Source organism: Aedes albopictus, chromosome 1 (genome assembly GCF_035046485.1).
Source record: "Aedes albopictus strain Foshan chromosome 1, AalbF5, whole genome shotgun sequence".
In the NCBI taxonomy this organism is placed as follows: Eukaryota; Metazoa; Arthropoda; class Insecta; order Diptera; family Culicidae; genus Aedes; species Aedes albopictus.
In genome coordinates, this window is record NC_085136.1 from 63,392,007 (window position 1) to 63,411,478 (window position 19,472).

General features: G+C 41.0%; 1 protein-coding gene across 4 annotated transcripts in view; it reads right to left on the reverse strand.

Annotated features, from left to right (window-relative positions):
• The window catches only part of LOC115264505 (uncharacterized), a 151,387-nt gene extending 135,826 nt beyond the window's left edge, over positions 1-15,561 (reverse strand). For 2 of the 4 annotated variants that reach the window (XM_062844909.1, XM_062844932.1), the window contains exons 1-2: positions 15,404-15,561; positions 2,275-2,982 (exon numbers count right to left, since the gene is read on the reverse strand). The gene's annotated coding sequence lies outside the window, so the exon portion shown is untranslated. The remainder of the gene's footprint in view (positions 1-2,274; positions 2,983-15,403) is intronic. The other 2 variants (XM_062844918.1, XM_062844922.1) reach the window with 2 other exon arrangements.
• Between the last annotated feature and the right edge of the window lie 3,911 nt (positions 15,562-19,472).

The window sequence follows — 19,472 nt, forward strand, 5'->3', positions numbered from 1 at the left end:
CAGGAATTCATCAAGAACTTCCCCAGATTCTCACAGGAAATTTCCCAGATCCTATTTCTCCAGGGACACCTTCGACGAATCCTTCGTGGATTTTGGGCATTCCTCCAGAAATTCCTCCGGGAGTTGGTTTTCCTCAAGGATGCTTCAACAGGTTCCTCCGGGAAACCATTCCAGAGATTTGTCCAAAAATCCAGAACAGCAGATCTCGCGGTTTTTTTCTCCAGGAATTCTCCAGATACTTCTTCAGAAATTGTGGGATTCCTTCGCGGATTTCTTCATGAGCTCCTTTAGAGCGTCGTACAAGAAATCCTCCGGAGATCGCATAGGAAATGTAGGCAGCAAGATCCTCCTGTGCTAGTTTTTTTTTCTGAAAATTCGTCATAGATTCCTTTGGGGGTCGTCCATAAATGACGTAACATTTATGGGGAGGGGGTCTCGTCACTGAAATTGCTACGAGCCATGCATTAAGCATAGGGAAATAGGTTACTAGAGGGGAGGGGGTGTTGAAAATTTGCCAAAAATGCTACGTCATTTATGGACGGCCCCTGGAAGTTCCTCCAGGGATTATTTTCATTTTTCCCATGAATTTCTTTGAAAAGTTTTACAAGGAATACTCTAGAAATTAAAAAAATAAAACCTCTGAGAACTTCCCCAGTAAATCCTACAGGAATTCCTCAATAAATTCTAGCAAAGTGAATTTTTATCCATGAAGTCTTTCAGGGGTATCTCCAGTGATTCCTTCAGGAGTGGCTTGTGAGGCTATGTGGGGTGTGAATATAGTTTACTGTTATTCCCTTTGCGTGTCCGTCCCCTAGCAAGCATCAGTGACAGCCAGCACTCAGACGACGTTGTCAGTGTGAAGCTGCGTCTATCCACGGTCTTCTTTTTCCTCTGGATTACTTCTTCTTTTCATCTGTAACTGCGGGCACTGTTTACAAAAAATGACATATTCATGAATATCCACCGACCGAAAGTTCACTGGATCTTCACCGGATCTCACCGGATGCAATATGTGAACAGAGATTTTAGTAAACACGACGCACAGCTACCGTTTTACAGCACGCTTTCAGTAGGCGTGTGACGTCATCGTGGATAAGTTCATCTGGCGTAGTGAAAATTGAACGGTTATGAAGAACAATTTGGGTAGCAACTGCTCTGGTGAGGTTGTCTTCGTTATACGCAAAGTGAAAAAATATTTCAACTCGTAAGTGGAGTGAAATAAAAATCTGAAATTTTGCGTTATTATCCGATTTCCAGTGCTATTGTGGCTTGGTTATCTAAACATATATGCTTCCATTTGATGAGCCATCAACAAATGCAAGTTGTAATATCTGTAATTATTGGCTATTTGCCGTCTGATATGACGGAAATTAGTACTTATGACTTAGTACATTTCTACTCTATTTAAGTTGGTTTGAAGTCAACAGCGAACTTCCCATTAGTGAAAGTAGGTGAAGTGGGATATGAACAACGATAGTGTCATTCCCCTTGCCTGCCTTTCCCCTAACAAGCATCAGTGCCAGCAAGCATCATGTCAAGGTTGTCAGTACAATCACGGAGAAAAAATAATAGTAACAGCAACCAATATTTAGTTTGATTCAACCAGAATACCGCATTGAATTTGGCACAAACAAAATATTAGGTGAATTCAACTACCGCCGTTTGTTGAAACAAACTATATTGTTATTGATTACTCAAGCATCAAATTCAACAAACGTTTAGTTTGATTTATCCATTCTGTCGGTTATTCGCTCTTGACAGTTATCAAAACAAACCAAAATGTTAGTTAAATCTACCAACATTTGTCGTTTAAATCAACTAATATTTAGTTTGAAACAAACAATATCTACAGTTCAAATCAACCAACGTGATTGTTGAAATCACATACTACAGCTTTACAAACGTGTTAGTTGATTCAAACTACATGGTTTTCTCTCCGTGATGTTGCCTCATTGAGGAGTGAAGCTTTGGTGGAGTAAGTAGCCTCGATAGTGAGTCCCGTACAATGTGATTCTACTGTAGTTTGATAAGATGGAAGGGAACGGATTGTTCCGCTGAGTTACACAATATTCCCAAGTGACAGGGCATGAGAAAACTCGACGGAATATAGTATTTTGTCAATAATATACAATGGCGTCATTTCCTCATTTTGTCATCAATAAAATATGATTCTACTAGCCTAACCCCCAAATCGCATCAGAAACTTCGATTCGTTACAGCTCATTTAGCACGCTTGGAGCGATCAACCGCGATCGCTTTCCCGTTCTTACTCACACTCTTGTTGGATGTTGTAGCTCGCTTCTGCGTCCAAATCGTCTCCCGACTCTCCTGATTTTCCGTCTCTGGCTTTAACCTCCTTCCACCACTGTTTACGATCACGCGCAATTTTCCCGCTGTGGCATCTCGCTCAACACCTTCTTCTTCACTACGGACGCTACCAAATGCATGCACCACTTCACTTCACCCAAACCGGCGCGGCGGCAGCGGCGTCATCAACCTACTTTTCTCTGATAGGTGGTGGAATTCTCTCGCTCCCTCTGGAGCCACAGCCGGCCCACAACACTGACTTGACTGACCGCTCGCTAGTCGGCATAGGCAAATTCTGTATCCTGCTATTTTTATAACATCACACACTTTCCGCACTACTTCCCAGCGCACAAACACTCCACCGGCACCGGTGTGCGCCCCTCCATTCACTGAGTTTGGTCTTCTTCGGAGCACGGAGCCCTACATCGATCACCACCGACACGGCTGCTGGCTGACTGCAGCAATTTATTCTACACGCTAATCCTTTGACACCATGCGTTTCCAGCGCGATCGCTCACCAACCGACCGATTTGTATCCGACACCGACAGAACCGAAATTTATATGGGACTGCGCTTCATTCACACCGCACTCGAAGAGATAGATCGGATTTTCTTTTCGGGCGTTTCGTTGTACAGTACAGTCGAGTTTCGATTGTCCGGCTGTGCCGAATCTTTCTGTTTTCGTGGCATTTATTCAAAAAGTTTCGAAAATGTGGTACAAACAAGTCCAAACGTAACAAACGATCAAATATCTAAGTACCGGCTTCGTAATGCGTAATATTCGATTGAGCATCAAACAATAACCCGGTCGTACGATTCGCGATCAGACAATCGAAATTGAACTGTACACACACATACACATAGACCACCTCCCCCCGATCGCAGCAAGCTGCGAAACGTTCGGTTCAGCTTCGCCCCCGTTTCAGCGAGAGCGTATATCGCGGTGTGTCTGCAACCGTTATTAACAAATAATAAAAAATGTTCACCATATTAGGATTTTAAATTTGGAAAATTTTATCGACTTTTACCTATGAATGATGTGGATAGCTGACACTGAGAAAGATTACAAGTGGTAGTCGAAATACGCGTATCTGTCAAAGGATAAGCAACATAGGGCGGAATTAAAAGGTACGAAACTGATTACACTCATTCATAGAGGGTATTCTGCTTAGAGGGTTCGAAAAGTCGGTACAAGACTTTTACCTTTTATAATACGAAAGAGCACCTTTTTTCAGAGACACTATGATTTTTTGCAGATTTGTAGAGCTTTGTTTTGATACTTAAAATCAATTTCGAAGAGATTTTTGGATATCACCTTTTGACAGTGCGGCAACTGTTTGACAGCTCCGCCCAATACAAAATGCGACGAGGGATGACTCGACAAATCACTCCTTTATAAGCATCAAATTGATTCAAAATAGGTTCCCGGGCACCAAAAGTCATGAAAATTTGCATTTCGGCACAGCTTGGCGTGCAGATTCTATGGGATTATGGGATTATCTCAACATCACTAAAGAAGCCGATTGATATCCGTCATTCAAATGATAGACGACAGTTCGATTTAAATAGTTCGTAAGTTTGCTTTGTTTGCAATGCAGACACGACAAAATTCATATCAAGCGCCAGTTTTGAGAAATATTAAAAATTCAGAAAATGACCTAATGTTTGAAACCTGCACGTAAAACTAGACCAAAATTCATTTTTTTATAAATTATTTTTGGTGTCCGGGAACTAACGAAAGAAATATTCTCGCAGAATTTCAACAAGAATTACTTCTAGGTATCCTTTCGGAATGCATACCTGTCCATGTATTTCTCCGAAAGTTTCTTCAGGAATTTCACCAGGAAGAAATTTCCCTTAAGATTCATTTTGAAACTAGTCCACGGTTTTCTTTGGAAATTCCTCGTGGGTTTCCTTCAAGGATTCATTAGGAAATTCTCTCAGAGATTGCTACAGAAGTTCGTGCATATACTTTTCATGTACTTTTTCAAACATTTCTGAAGAAACTCTTCCAAGTGTATTACCAGAGTATCATCGAGGGTTTTTTTGAAGGATTTTTTATAGGTGTTTCTCCAGAAATTCTTTCAGAAGTTTCACCGTTTTTTTGAGGAATTCCTCAAACGATTTCTTAAAAAGATGTTATCTTAGGAGTTTTTTTTTCGCAGAGACTCGGAGAATTTTTCAAAGATTACATTAGAAGTTATTCTAGGTTTTTTTTCTCAAACTCCTTTGGAAAAAAATTGTTGGAATTTCTCCAAAGGTTCCTTCAGCTATTACTCCATGTATTCGGGAATAATCTCAGGCATTTGAAAATCCTAGAAAATTTTCAGGAGATTCCTCCAGAGGTTTCTTCTGAAGTTCCCTCCTTCCTTTCTGGAGGTATTCCTCCAGGGATTGCTTGGGATTTATTTAGACCTAAGATCCTTTTAAGGAATCTTCAGGAGTTGTATCAGAAATTAGATCAGTTTTTTTTAAAGTCTCTCAGCAATTCCAGCAGAAGTAACTCCAAGTTCCATTCCTTTGCATTCTTCAAAATCTATTCTCTTTGCAGTTATAAGTTCTCCAGTTCTTCCAAATTCTTTCAAAAAACACATATTTTTTAACATTGTTTCAGTGATTCTCCTCAGAATTCCTCCAGGATTTTTGTTTTTGATTCTGCAGGATTTCATTCAGAATTTTCCTCAGGTACTTTGGGGATTTTTGTGTACTAATCCCTTCAGAAATTGCTTGAGAAATTCTTCTAAGTTCTCTTCCAGGGGCACCTGCAGGGTTTGTACCAATTTCAAAAAAAATCACCACGGATCCCTCAGAAATTCACCATGTATTTAGATTTTTTTAGGAAAGCATCCAAAGATTTTTCGTTCAGGGATTTCTTCAGAAATACTTGGCAAAGATTAGTTTGAAAACTATTTTACAAGTTTATTCAGGAATGCCTAGAAAAAATCCTCTAACGGTTTTTCAAGAACTTCTCTGGGAGTTTTATTCCTTTGAAATACACCCATGAGATTCTATCAAATTTTTGAAAAAAAAACTTCAAAGATTTTTTTCCGGGAATTCATTATTTTTACATTGCATCAGGAATATTTATATGAATTCCTTAAAGTATTTATTCGGGAAAGTTCTCAACAACCAATCTTAAGAATTTGTTCAGAGATGTATATTCTGAGATTTCTACAATGAAAATGTTTGATATTCATCTACAATACTTCCAGCGATTATTTCAAGAACACTTTTAAAGTATTCTCGAAAAATATAATCAGAATTTTTTTCAGATTGAACCAGAGATTTCTTCAGGAAAACTTCCGGGAAATCAATTCTTGTAGAGTGAATGCTTCAGCATAATTATTGGGAAAACTTCTTGGCCAAATTTGTTTTCGGGTAAAATGTAAAAAAATCGGACGGTATTCTCCCAAATATGATGACTAAAAAGTTTTATCGAATATATTTGAGCATTTTAAATGGCAACAAAAAATGACATGCAAATTTTCAAAACAGGAATATCTGGCGAAAATTTTAATTTATTTTCTAGATTTTTGTTTTGTTTATTAAAGGTTGTTCATGTATTTCTCAATTGAACTTGAAATTGAGTATTTATCAAGTAATTGTATTAAAAATGAGGCAAAATATATGTTACAAGAAATTCTAGAAAATTTCTGAAAGGAATTCCCTAACAAAAAAAAACAAATCTCTGAATGAATTTTCAGAATACCATATGTAGAATTTCGTAAGAAATACCTGATTCATATGCATTAGACCGGCCCACATTTGTATGGCGAGAAAAAAAAGTTGGAAAAATTCACGGGGCACCCTCTAGAATCGTGACTTTGGGTGAGAAGAACAATCTGTGAAAGATTCAGCTCAATCGGTTTAAAACTGAGCTGGCGCAAATGAGTTGAAGGTTTGTATGGGATTTTTAGTCCAAATATATGGGAAATTGGATGACCTACAGTCTCTCACTCAGTACGCCGGTTCAGCGAGTTCGATTTAGCTCAGAATTGAAAGAATGGTAGTTGATACCCTAAGGAACAACTTTGTAGAAGACCATATCATGATAAAACTTAATTTAGTTGCGGTTATAGCTAACGAAAGCAGGATGAGGACATCTTCCCCCGTTTACTCTCGGTTGTTATATGCAGCACGTGTTTGTCGGTCGAAGCTTGTGCGCTACATCATAGGCAGCTATGTAATTCTTCATTGTTTCGATACCCGCCCACGTGCGTGAGCAATTGAAATGAAGGACAACATAGCCGCCTATGATGTAGAGCGCAAATTTCGAACAGCAAACACGTGCTGCATGTACCAACCGAGACTAAACAGGGGAAGATGCCCTCATCCTGCTTTCGTTAGCTGAAACCGCAACTAAATTAAGTTTTTTCATTATATGGTCTTCTACAAAGTTGTTCCATAGGGTATCAACTATTATTTTTTCAATTATGAGCCAAATCATACGCTTTCAACCAGCGTGGTGAATGATAGACTGGAGGTCATCCAATTTCCCATATATTTGGACTGAAGATCCCATACAAACCTTCAACTCATTTGCGCCAGCTCAGTTTTAAACCGATTGAGCTGAAATTTTCACAGATTGCTCTTCTCATCCAAAGGCACGATTCTAGAGGGTGCCCCGTGGAATTTTTCGACATTTTTGTATTTGGGCCGGTCTAATATGCATTTTATTGTATTACTTTAGGAAGTTTTTAAAGAAACAATAGAAAGATTTCCATGTAGATTCAAGGAAATTTTTGGCAAGAGTTTCATATTACAATTCTATTTATTTGTCTAATCAACAGGCTCCATATAAGCCCCAAGGATGTTTCTTAAATCTAAAGTCTAATTATTATATACCTAAGAAATCACAGTCAAATATAAAACTTAAATATAAACAGTAGAAAGACTTCACTAACAGTCAAACAAAAAAAACATAAAAACTAAGTTGGCCTTGAAAAAAACAAACTAAATCTTCGGCGAAGGATTTGACGAGAAACATTAAAGTCGAACGAGCAAACTCTGTTAAAATTACGCTGTAACCCATTTACACTCCCAAACATGCTGTAGTTCGTTCGGTTCAACGGTGGTCGCAGCATATAGTTGTTGCGAAGAGCACGAGGTTGAACATTAATGTCGATTTGTCCCAGAATAGCGGGACAGTCAATGTGTCCCTGCAGAATATCTGAGATCAACAGAGCCCTAGCTGTATCTCTGCGGGACGATAATGGTTCTAGGTGGATCAGTTGACAACGGCTCTCGTAACTTGGCAAACGATACGGATTAGACCAAGGCAAACGCCGAAGAGCGTATCTCAAAAACCGTCGTTGAACAGACTCGATCCTTTCGACGCCGTTACTGTAGAACGGGTTCCAAACAACCGAACAATACTCTAGTATGGAGCGGGATAGGGCACAGTACAAGGATTTTAGGCAAAAGATATCCGTGAATTCCCTGGCTGATCGGAATATGAAGCCTAGAATACTGGAGGCTTTCCCGACAGCGTAGCTAATACACTGAAACCTCCATTTAAGTCGATGCATGGCTGATCGAAAATAATTTTTACCGTGCCAGCAATGACAAAACTATACACTATTATATTTTTTAACACTTTGCATGACAAAGGAGATTTGTCAAAAAATATAAAACTGTATAGTTTAATCATTGCCGGCACGGTAAAAAATATTTTCGATCAGCCATGCATCGACTTAAATGGAGGTTTCAGTGTATGCTGTTTAAAAGAGAGCTGCTGGTCCAAAACTACACCAAGATCTTTAATTTGGCTGACGCGTTCAATTTTGGTGCCTGACAAATTATAATCAAACAGTATGGATCGTTTTTTGTTCGAAAACGAAATCACCGAGCACTTGGACGGGTTAACTTCCATTCGGTTTAGTGCACACCATTCAGCAAACGCATTCAACTGACGTTGGAGAAAGTAGCAGTCTTCAATGGATTGAATACGAAGGTATAGTTTGAGATCATCCGCATAAGATAATCGTGGACCTTTGATCACCAAGTTCACGTCGTTAAAATAGATCAAAAAAATCAGGGGTCCCAAGTGGCTGCCCTGTGGGATACCGGACGTGGCGGCAAACAAAACGGACTGACAATCACCTATAACGACGGACAGGCGGCGACCAGTGAGGTATGATTGAAACCAATGCAAAAGAGTTCCGTGTATCCCCAGCCGATCGAGCTTAGCTACAGCAATACGATGGTTCAGTTTATCAAAGGCTGCAGTCAAGTCAGTGTAAATGGCATCGGTTTGAACGCGCTTCGACATGCTCTCGGTGATATAGGAGGTAAGGCATAGCAGATTAGTGGCCGTTGAACGGCCCGGCATGAATCCATGCTGGTCGATGCTGATGTACGATTTGCAGTGAGTGAACAGCGGGTCCATGATGACGATTTCGAACAATTTTGCGATGGCACAGAGCGAAGTAATACCGCGATAGTTACCAACTTCTTGCCTGTTTCCCTTTTTGTGGACTGGGAACATGTGTGCAAACTTCCAGAAGGACGGAAATATGCCAGTTGTCACGGAGAGTCGAAATACGTGAAGCAATGGTAACAATAGGCAGTTGATTTGGGCTTTGAGAAATACAGATGGAATTCCATCTGGTCCCGGATTGTGCGACGTCTTGAGCTTCAGGGAAGCCCTTTCGATCATGTTCTCATCGATGTCTACGCTGCTCAGACATTGCCCATAGTGTGGAACTGTGCTAGCGGCGAGTGCAACGTTGTATTCATCCAATTCCTCATCAGTGAAAACACTAGCAAATTTATCAGCGAAGAGATTACATATGTCTTGCGGGGAGGAGGCAACAACTCCATTGAGCCCCATTGACAATGGCAGACCGCTGTTCGTTCACGAATTTCCAAAATTGTTTCGGATGAGATTTCAGCTTCCTCTGCATGCCACGCTGATAACGACGAAAGCATCGCTTCGCAACTCTCTTATATTCGTAATTGATCCTCACATAGTGGCTCCTAAGTAACAGTGTGCGGTGTCTGGTGAATTTCCTCAAGGCAGCCCTCTTTTCAGACTTCAGCAAACGGAGTTCGCTTGTTTCCCAAACAGGACGTGATGAGTTACGATGTAGCATCTTCAGGACGTGTCTGTCAATAACGTATGCCAGCACATTGGACAAAATTTGGGCAGCAGCCTCAATGTCCTCGGTATCAAGGATATCTCCCCAGTCAAGGCTGGATAACAGTTCGGTGATACTACGATGATCGGCCTTGCGGAAATCGTAGGAAACGGCTATCAATCGGTGAAATAACAAATTCCAGAGGCAACTTAGCGTCGATTGTAAGCAGCAAAGGGGGATGATGGAGTGTCAATTTCACTAGAGGAGCAGGTGCTTCGCATATGAGCGGTGCGGTGTCCTGCGCACTGACGAAGCAGAGGTCTAAGCTACGGTTGTTCTGATTTGTAACGTGGTTGATTTGAGTTTGAGAGTTGCAGCACTATAGTTGTCCAGAAGGCAAGATGCGGAGGAGTGAATGACTGAACGATCCACATCAGGAAAGAGAAATCCATTGCATAAACTCTTCCACGAGATCTCAGAAAGATTGAAGTCACCCATCACGGCGACTTCATCTCTAGGTTTAGCGATTTCCAGGATGGAGAATACTGACTGACAATGCAATTCGATAAGGGATACGTCACGTACGCGATCAGGAGGAACATACAGTACGCAGAGAAAAAGGTTACGATCGCCTAGTTTGATCGATGCCCACACTTGCTCCAAACGTGTCCATGAGGGGTTATCAATTCTCCTCGCCCTGTGCCTAGTGTTCACGGCTATAAGAACACCCACACCTGTTAGTTTAGCGCTGTTATCGGCACTCCTGTCACATCGAAAAACCTCGTAGTCGTTTCCAAACACGTTGAGGGAAAGTGTTCGTGCATCTAACCAAGTCTCAGTGAGGACGATGATGTCGTAGCAACTTCCGGAGATAGCCACATGGAAATCCGCTACACTGCTGTTCATACCACCAACGTTCTGATAGTAAACGGTGATATCTTGATGACTGCTGGGCGAGGGGGCGCTGGATAATGACGGAGTCGATATCACAGAGAACAGACGAACATGCTCGAACAAAATTGCTTGAAAATCTTGTGTAAAGAAAAAACAAGCTCAGTAGCGACATCGACGGTGACTAACCCACTCAAAAACTTGTTTCGACACCATGATGGCGCTTTCTGAAGAAATATTTCACTAGCGCACCTTTAAATTTTCCTACTCAGATTCTGAGCTGTATTTGCTTAAATAACAAGATGTGTATGATTATTTCACTAACCCAGCAACAAAATTTGAGCAACCCATTTATAATTATTTTCATTATTTTTGATAAGGAACAAATTTAACAAGAATTCAATTATTGTTTTTCAAGTAAAACCAACACATTCTTTAGGTGGAACTATACTATGGTGCACACTTGGTGACACTAGCGCCAAAAGGTAAAACAACGGCAAATTCGTACCTCGATTCGAAATTTGACAGCGCCGTGTAATGGCCACATTCCCAGTTATTTCAAAACAACCGTTGCAATGCTTTACACAGTAGCACTACATGAGCTTGGACGTCTGTTCTCTGTGTCGATATGGCGATTGGACCGTCAGTTGGACAACTGGAAACAACGCGTTTTTCAGTGGATGAATTGCTCAAAGGGACGTTATACTTGCCTGCACAAGAATTTCGGAAGACCTCTTCACCGACACGACATTCTTAAATTCATCACATTTTATTGCATTATTTAAGAACCAAATTAATGAACTTCTCACAGACATATGTTCCAAATCCAAAGTTGTTCTTCTTCGTCGTCGCCTGGATCCCCCTCTTCCACCATACAACCCTAGATGAAACATGGTGCCGTGACCAGGATTGGCCGCCAGGGAGCGACCGCGAACCGACCATTCCCAGGACCGATCGCAAGGGAGCGATCGCGGAGAACATTATTCCATTCCGACGGACCCCCAGGACGATGAAGACAACGAACCAATCCATCCTCCGGACAGGCATGTCTATCCGAGCCGGCGAGCTCAGTCAAGCAAAATCCGGACCGGCGTGTGTCCATTCCACGGATCGGCGAATCCTCCATACGGAACAGTGCAAATTCCATCCGCACCCGTATCAAATTCCGGAACGGCGTTTCCAATCATCAACCAACCGTCCAACCTCCGGACCGGCACGTCCACATTCGAACTAGTGGCATCTAGTTCGACGGCCCATCCATCCATTCCTACGGTCGAATCATCAGGTTATTCCTTCCACCGGCGCGTGGAACTTCCGAAGGCATCAGTCCTTCCATCCGATTCGACCAACGGCAGTATCCGCTGGCATCTGGGAAATCCGACCTGCCACTCGGCGCAGCCAGGTCACGTTGTCGTCCGGCAACAGGAGCCTCCCAACGACCAGCATCAGCAGCATCAATTACCGCGCAATCCATTTCATCCAATATCAGTCGTCGACGCACCACCGGTCAGCTTGCAGGGGCATCGACGACAACAATCCATCCATCCTACGGCGAGCTGCGCAGGTACTGAGCAGAAACAAAAATTGAAAACGAAAATTAATTTCGTTTTGAGGCGCCGGGATGTTCGATCTCGCATCGAGCGTGGCGCAAACGTTTCCTATTATCATATCCAAGCGGCGTTCCATTCAACCGCGCTGCGCATTGTATGGATCAACTCATCGTCAGCCCGACGACACGGTAGGCACCGTGATTGCAGCAGTCAGCGCACTGCGGTGCGCGCGATAATAGATTTTATTGAAGTTGTTTTGTTTCACCGTACTGTGTCGCCTATAAAAGGCGACAGCATTTCTGTACTAGCTATAAGTTTCATCGTTTCCACATCGAGCAGACACGCCGTCTGTCTCGATGGCAAATATAGTTTGAATTTTGAACCAGTTGTTCTTCGTCGCCGCCTGGAGTCCCCCCCCCCTCCATTCAACACAACCCTGGTCACGGCACCATGTTTCGATACTTTGGGGTGTCCTTCGGCAATTTCTTAGAGATTCCCTTGGATATTTTTTTTAGCGATTCCTTTGGATAGTCCTTCGGTTGTTCTTCAGGATGACTTCAGTTATTTCTATGCAAATGTTTTTGGGAATTCATTTGTTTTTTTAAGCTGAAAGTCTTCGAAAATTTATCCGACCAACACTTTGATGTTGGGAAATTTCTTAGGTAACTGCTTTGAGATTTTCTTCAGTCATTCCTTTGTAAACTCTTGGATTTTTTTAATTCGCTAGAGAGTATCTATAAGAACTCTATAGTAATAACAGACGGAATTTTCTCACGGATTTTTTTATTTGGTTACTTAAGTAATTTCCAGAAAAAGGAAATCTCAAAGAAATTACCGGAGAAATTTCCAAAAATTGTAAGAGAAATTTATGAAAGAATTGACTAAGCAATTTTTAAAATACTTGTCGAATGAATTTTGAAAGATACTATCGAATTACAAAAGTAATAGTCAGGTAAATTATCACAGGGATTGCCGGTGGAACTTGAAAGAAAATACTGTAGGAGTTGCATGAAACATTTTCAAAACAATTACCTAAGGAATTACCAAGAGCAATGCGAAGGTATTTTCAACAATGACAACCGAAATAGATTTCCAATACCATTGCCGAGAAATTACCAAAAGGGCACCCGAACAAAATTCCAAAGGAATTGTCGAAATAGTTTATAAAAAAAAGCGTTAACATAACCCCGAAACATAACCTTAAAGGAATTTCTGTGTCATGTCCAATGAGCATGTTCAAATATTTCCAAACAATTTGCCGAAGAAATTCCGTCAATCGTAATTCGAGAGATATTGACAGGGTTACTCACAAACAATTCGCATAACTAATTTGCAAAGAAAATGCCGGGTGCAATACCAAATCAATTCCCGAGAGAATTGGCAAAGAGGTTTCCAAAAGATTATTTTAAAAAGAAATTCCTAAAGTGATTACCGAAGGGTTTTTGAATTTTCAAAATAAAAAACAGGAAAAAGTTGCAGTTCAAATTGCAAAAAAAATCCGTAGAAAATGAAATAAATTCACAAATCCATTTGCTGCTACGTCGGACATGGTACCCTGTGTAGCAGATTCCCGGTGGCCAATGTTGCCAGAACCACTGCTTTACCATATCAATACATTCTTGACGAAATCATCTATCAAATAAGACATTGGCCATTTGAATTGGTAAATCGGTGATAGACCTCATTGCACCATTCGTTAACTTTTCTTAATGCCTGAAGAAGGTAAAAAAACTGTACCTTACAACATATTTTCTTTCAGACGTTAATATTTAATTCAAGCTTTTCAAGTGGTTTTACTCCATGTTTAAAGCCTTCCTTGTTCTGTACCTACTGGGAATTCCTCTAGATCCCCTTCAGGAATAAATACAGAGGATTCTTCCAGAAACTTCAAGTGGGAAGTCCTCTTCTAGAGTTTCTTCTAGAGCCTTCGGAATTGCTCCAGATAATTTTATAGATTACTTCTGGCGACTTTTCTTTTTAAATGTCATTTGGCAGGGGTTCCTACAGGAACACCTGGGAGAATCCCAGAAGGAGCATCTGATACACAAAATAAACTTCTGGAAAATTTTCGGAATGAACATCTGGAGGGCTTCCAGAAATTCCTCCTGGAGTTTTCCAGAAAAAGCACAAAAAAGGGTTTCTCGGAATTCTGATGATTTTTCAGAAGCAATTTTTGAAATATTTCTAGAACAATCTGTTTCAGGATTCCCAGAGAGAACTCTTGGAAAAAACGCAGTGAGCCAACAGACTCCTGTTGGCATTTCAGAAAAAAAAAACTCCTGTAGAAATCCCAGATTCTTGGACCACTCCCCCACGAAACCTTTCCTGCTAAAAAGCAATCCTTTCTGCAATTTCTGGTATTTCACATAACAAAGGTTGATACTAATATTCCTTCCTTCTTGCTACCGGACTGCAAGGACGTGGCCGGTGCCGTTATTGTACCGATAAAGAGCGTCTCTGAAGCATGTACAATGAGAATGTGTATGACTACGCCCTGAGAGAGAGAGGAAACAGCTCACTGACAGCCACGATGTTTACATTTCTTCTTCTTGCTTCTTTTTATAACTTTTGCACCGCACAATGGTTTGAAAATGTATTATTGATCAAACATGATTTGCATATTGACTTTGCTGTAACAGAGCATGAAAAACTAATGGATTCCTTGCGCTGGTTGAAGAAAACTGACCATAATTATTTTTTCCTTATTTACTTCAACAATCGGGGGGGGGGAAATTTAATAATAACCTTTTGGATATTTGGCCACTCCATATCACTAATGTGTGATTTCAGCTCGGCTTGCAGTTTCAGTTTGCGACAGGTCCTTCTTGACATTGAATAAGTAGCACGCAATCAAAGCAAGCTGTCTTCACTCTCTCAGATTACGCTCAGTCAAGTTTTTTAGTAACAAAACAAAATAAAGAAAAAATAAAAACAATGGCCAAGTCTTCTGTTTTGCCGAATTGAAAATTTTAAGACTGCTTTATCCCGCAAAAACAAATCTGCAGAATGTTTCTGCCGGAAACTCAAAAGCAGCTACAGAATCCATGAACACCAGATATTTTTTATAGTGTTCCTGCAATTAAATTTAAATTTCTTTTTATTAATTTATTGCCATATCTGAAATTTTCTTTTTTTTTTGTGTATTTTTTTTAAATTTACCATGGAAAGTCCCAGTTCGCTAATCTCTTTCGAAACGGAACACAAAAAAGATGAGAATTTCCTAGTAAGCCTGGTAAGCCTTATGTATGCACTTTTTCATTTGTTTGTGAAAATTTTGTTTTTTTTTATATTGCTTCCACTCTAATTCCATTATTGGCTTTTTGAACTTTTTATGGGAGATGGAGCGTTTGTGTTTAAGTTTGTATTGGTGCCGAATTTTCAAATCTAAAAAAAACATCCATGTCCCTCGATGAAACCTTTTTCAAGTTTTATGAAAAGATATCACAACAGCATTGATTTTAAATCACTGGTGCTCAATTTTCTGCCGGACACTTTTATTTGTTAAAAACGGATTCAGACACACCGTGTTTCTTCCTCTCACGCTCAAATCCCCACCGCACCGCCTCCTACGCTCACCACGTTCGTTTCTTCCAATCTGCGCAGAACACAGCAACAAAAACAAAAAGCGATCACCAAAATTTTCACACACAAAGTTCGAACTTTTCACGGACTTATTTTTCCTCCTACTTCTGCTCGGATCGAAACACTCTCGAAGACGCGCACCAACAAACTGAATCGGATGGAAAAGAGGCCACCAATTTTCGGTCGATTTTCCATCACACGGATTTCCTCCTCTCTGGGTGTGGATTATGCTTTCGCCGAATCGCCGAAATGTGCTCACACGAAATTCTGACGATTTGACGATCTGGGTTGCCATGGGTGCTGCGGTCTAGTGACCGGTGAATATTTTCCGTTTCGTTTGGATACAAGGATTACGGGAAAATTTTCGCGCAAAGTTGGCAGTCCGGCTCCGGTGAATATGAGAAAATTTTCAGCGACCTACATTCGAGGATCGCATACCTACCGACGTTCGGTTTGAGGTTGTGTGCGAAAAAAGGTGGCAAAATGAGGCTGCCGTGAAAAGTAGGAAAAAGTGTGCTGGGTTTTTACCTGTTTCCTGTTATACTAAGCACCGTCTGTCTGTCTGTCTGTCTGTCTGTCTGTCTGTCTGTCTGTCTGTCTGTCTGTCTGTCTGTCTGTCTGTCTGTCTGTCTGTCTGTCTGTCTGTCTGTCTGTCTGTCTGTCTGTCTGTCTGTCTGTCTGTCTGTCTGTCTGTCTGTCTGTCTGTCTGTCTGTCTGTCTGTCTGTCTGTCTGTCTGTCTGTCTGTCTGTCTGTCTGTCTGTCTGTCTGTCTGTCTGTCTGTCTGTCTGTCTGTCTGTCTGTCTGTCTGTCTGTCTGTCTGTCTGTCTGTCTGTCTGTCTGTCTGTCTGTCTGTCTGTCTGTCTGTCTGTCTGTCTGTCTGTCTGTCTGTCTGTCTGTCTGTCTGTCTGTCTGTCTGTCTGTCTGTCTGTCTGTCTGTCTGTCTGTCTGTCTGTCTGTCTGTCTGTCTGTCTGTCTGTCTGTCTGTCTGTCTGTCTGTCTGTCTGTCTGTCTGTCTGTCTGTGTAGTTAAAAAAAAAATGCCAGTAATTATTTATGTACCGTCAATAATCTTCCCTCTCCGGTATGAGCAAATATTTCATTCCACAGCAAAATTAGCACAAGCATGCATGATGATCACCAAACAGACTAGGAAACGTGTTCTAATAGTTATGGAAACTGCCATACATTATAATCGATATCTGATATGTATTATTAAATGATTGAAGTGATCTTTATGATCATTATTGGCCAAGTAATTGCTATTACTTTCAATTTGCCTGAACGCCCATTGAATTTCAACCATTATGGCCTGCAAATCATTCAAGGCAATGTGTGTTTACTGCAACAGACTCCGTTTTCCGAAACGATCGAAAACGAGAAGTGAATGTTTCCGATCGCCACACATTTTCCAGATAGCTATCTACGCGTTAAGTACATACACACAAAACCAGCCTCCACAAATAACTAAACAACCCCGCATATTTAGTTTGTACTGAAATCGAACCGAAACGGACAAAATATTGCAACAGGCCCAGCAAACGACGACAACGACAACGAAAACGGCAGCAGCAAATATAAAACATACAAACGAGTAAACAACTTTTGGCATGATATTAATGAATGAAAACACATTTTCCGCCTTGCTCGGCCGAAAAACCGATCGGGCGCACACCTCTGCTACTGGCCTGCCCCCCTATTCCACATTTGCCGCTGTCCGACCACACACTGTTCTTCATGCGCGTGCTCGCTCATTCGATCACAGCGCGATCCTCGCGATGATCGTCAGCGATCGAAAGTGAAGAGATGCTCTGTGGCTGGTGTTGTGACGACGTGCACACACAGTGGGGTGTTTGACCCAGTCTTGTTGGTTGAAAATGTTGCATGTAACTTTTGTTGACGCCTGGAAATTCATAAAATATGCCGAAAATCTTTTAAATTTTTCAATTCAATTCAGTATCCAAACTGGTAGGAAATGTGGGCTCTTTTCGATATATCTCAGTAAAGTTCATATTAATCGACTTGAATTTATCGAATAGTCTGACACTCTTAAATAATGGAGATAATCAGATTTTCCAATCGTTTTTTTTCGTAAACTTGTTACGAACTTGCTACTTACATCCTGTTTTTTCAGTCATAACATTGTTTAGATTTATCTTTGCTTTAAGCTTCTATACGTAGCATGAAGAGAATCAACAGAAGTAGGGAAAGGTGGGCTAAATGCTCAGAACCATTATTGTGCATGAGAAGATGTAATAATGACTGTAGCTATGGCAACGGCGGTCAGGGAAGAGCAAACTAATGATGCAGGGGCGTTTCAAGGGGTTCCAAGGGGTTTCAGCGGAATACCATAAGTTCTCAGGGTTGTATCAAGGAGGTGTGAGTAGCGTTTCAAGGGGTATTCATGGCCTCGAGGGCTTCAGAGGGTTTCAGGGGGCCTTAGGGGCACTTCAAGGGATCAGAAGTGGTTCCAGAGGAGTTCCAGCGGATCTCAGGGGCGTTTGAGGAGGTAGCAGGAGCTACCAGGGGCGTTCAAAGGGTCTCAAAGGGTCCCAGCGGGTTCCAAGGGGTCTCAGAGGCGATTTATGGAGTCTTAGGGGCATTTCAGGGGATTTACAGTGGTTTCAAGGGATTACCTGGAGGTTTCAGTGGCGTTTCAGAGGGTTTCTGAAGTGCTTCTGGGGCTCCTAGGCGGTTTCAGGCAGTGAGTCGTACAGTACTTTATACCACTATCGTCGTAGTGCTTTAACCGTCATGGCCAATGTTTCATACACCGTCCCATGCTACATTCAATGCATGAATGTTATTTGTCTTGAATACTGCAGATTAGGGTAGTTCAGATTTCAAACATGTTATAAATTCAAAGCTCCCATATGCTCATTACAATTCTTGGTGCAAAACTAAAGTCCTGTCAAATTTTCAGCTATTTCGGTGGTCATTTAATGGTGGCCCAAAAGCAAAATAGGTTTGTATCGGAATTACTATGGAGAATTTTCAAAAAAAGTTCTCCGCGCTGTAGAGCTTTCACACATGGATAAAGTCTTAAGGTCAAAGTAAAATTGAATTCTTCAGATCTCAATGATGAATGTTGCCTAAGACCGGAACTTATTTCGATAATCGACAAAAAAGATATTAAACAAATTCCCACTCGCATGCGCATCTTCATACACAATGTCCAGCAAGGTGTGCAAGAAGCTAACACGCATACTATGATTGCGTGTCAAGCATGTTGGTCGAGCTCTGGTCTTCTGTTTAAGCATGCATGGATGAATATTGATTAATAACTTCTGTCTCGTGAGTCGAAATGAGTTGCGGTCTTCGACAACATTCATCATTGAGATCTGAAGAATTCAATTTGGCTTTGACCCTATGACTTTATCCATGTGTGAATGCTCCACAGGGTGGAGAACATTTTTTGAAAATTCTCCATAGTAATTCCCATACAAACCTATTTTGCTCTTGGGCCACCATTAAATCACCACCGAAATGGCTGAAAATTTAACAGGACTCTAGTTTTACACCAAGGATTGTAATGAACACATGGGAGCTTTGAATTTTTAACATGTTTGAAGTCTGAACTGCCCTACTGCAGATGGCACTGTTCCCGCATATTTATTGCTCTGTCGGACATTGAACTATCATATGCACGATAAAAGGGATCACGTTTGTAACACAAGTCAAAATAATGGGAGCATGAAATGAGGGGTCCAGACGCTAAGGGGTGTAAATGACCTTTTTGCCGATTTTGAGTTGAGCATATAAAAAAACGATTACAAGCTTTTCAAAACTTTTTGAAGATTATTTTTAGGAATATTTAAAAAAAATACAGAAAATCGAAGAAAATTGGATTGATTTTGAGACTCCATACATTTCGTATGGGATGAAAAATTGGTGCAAAAATTTGAGCCTCATTTACTTGAAAATGGGGTTTTGTCACTTGCTTCTAATCCTCCCAAATGACAGTTTTTCAATAAGGGTCTCTATTGCATTATATGTGATCCGTGAGGGTTTTGGGGAGATTTCGGAGGCATTTCAGGAATTTTCAGTAAATTTTCCGAGACCCCTT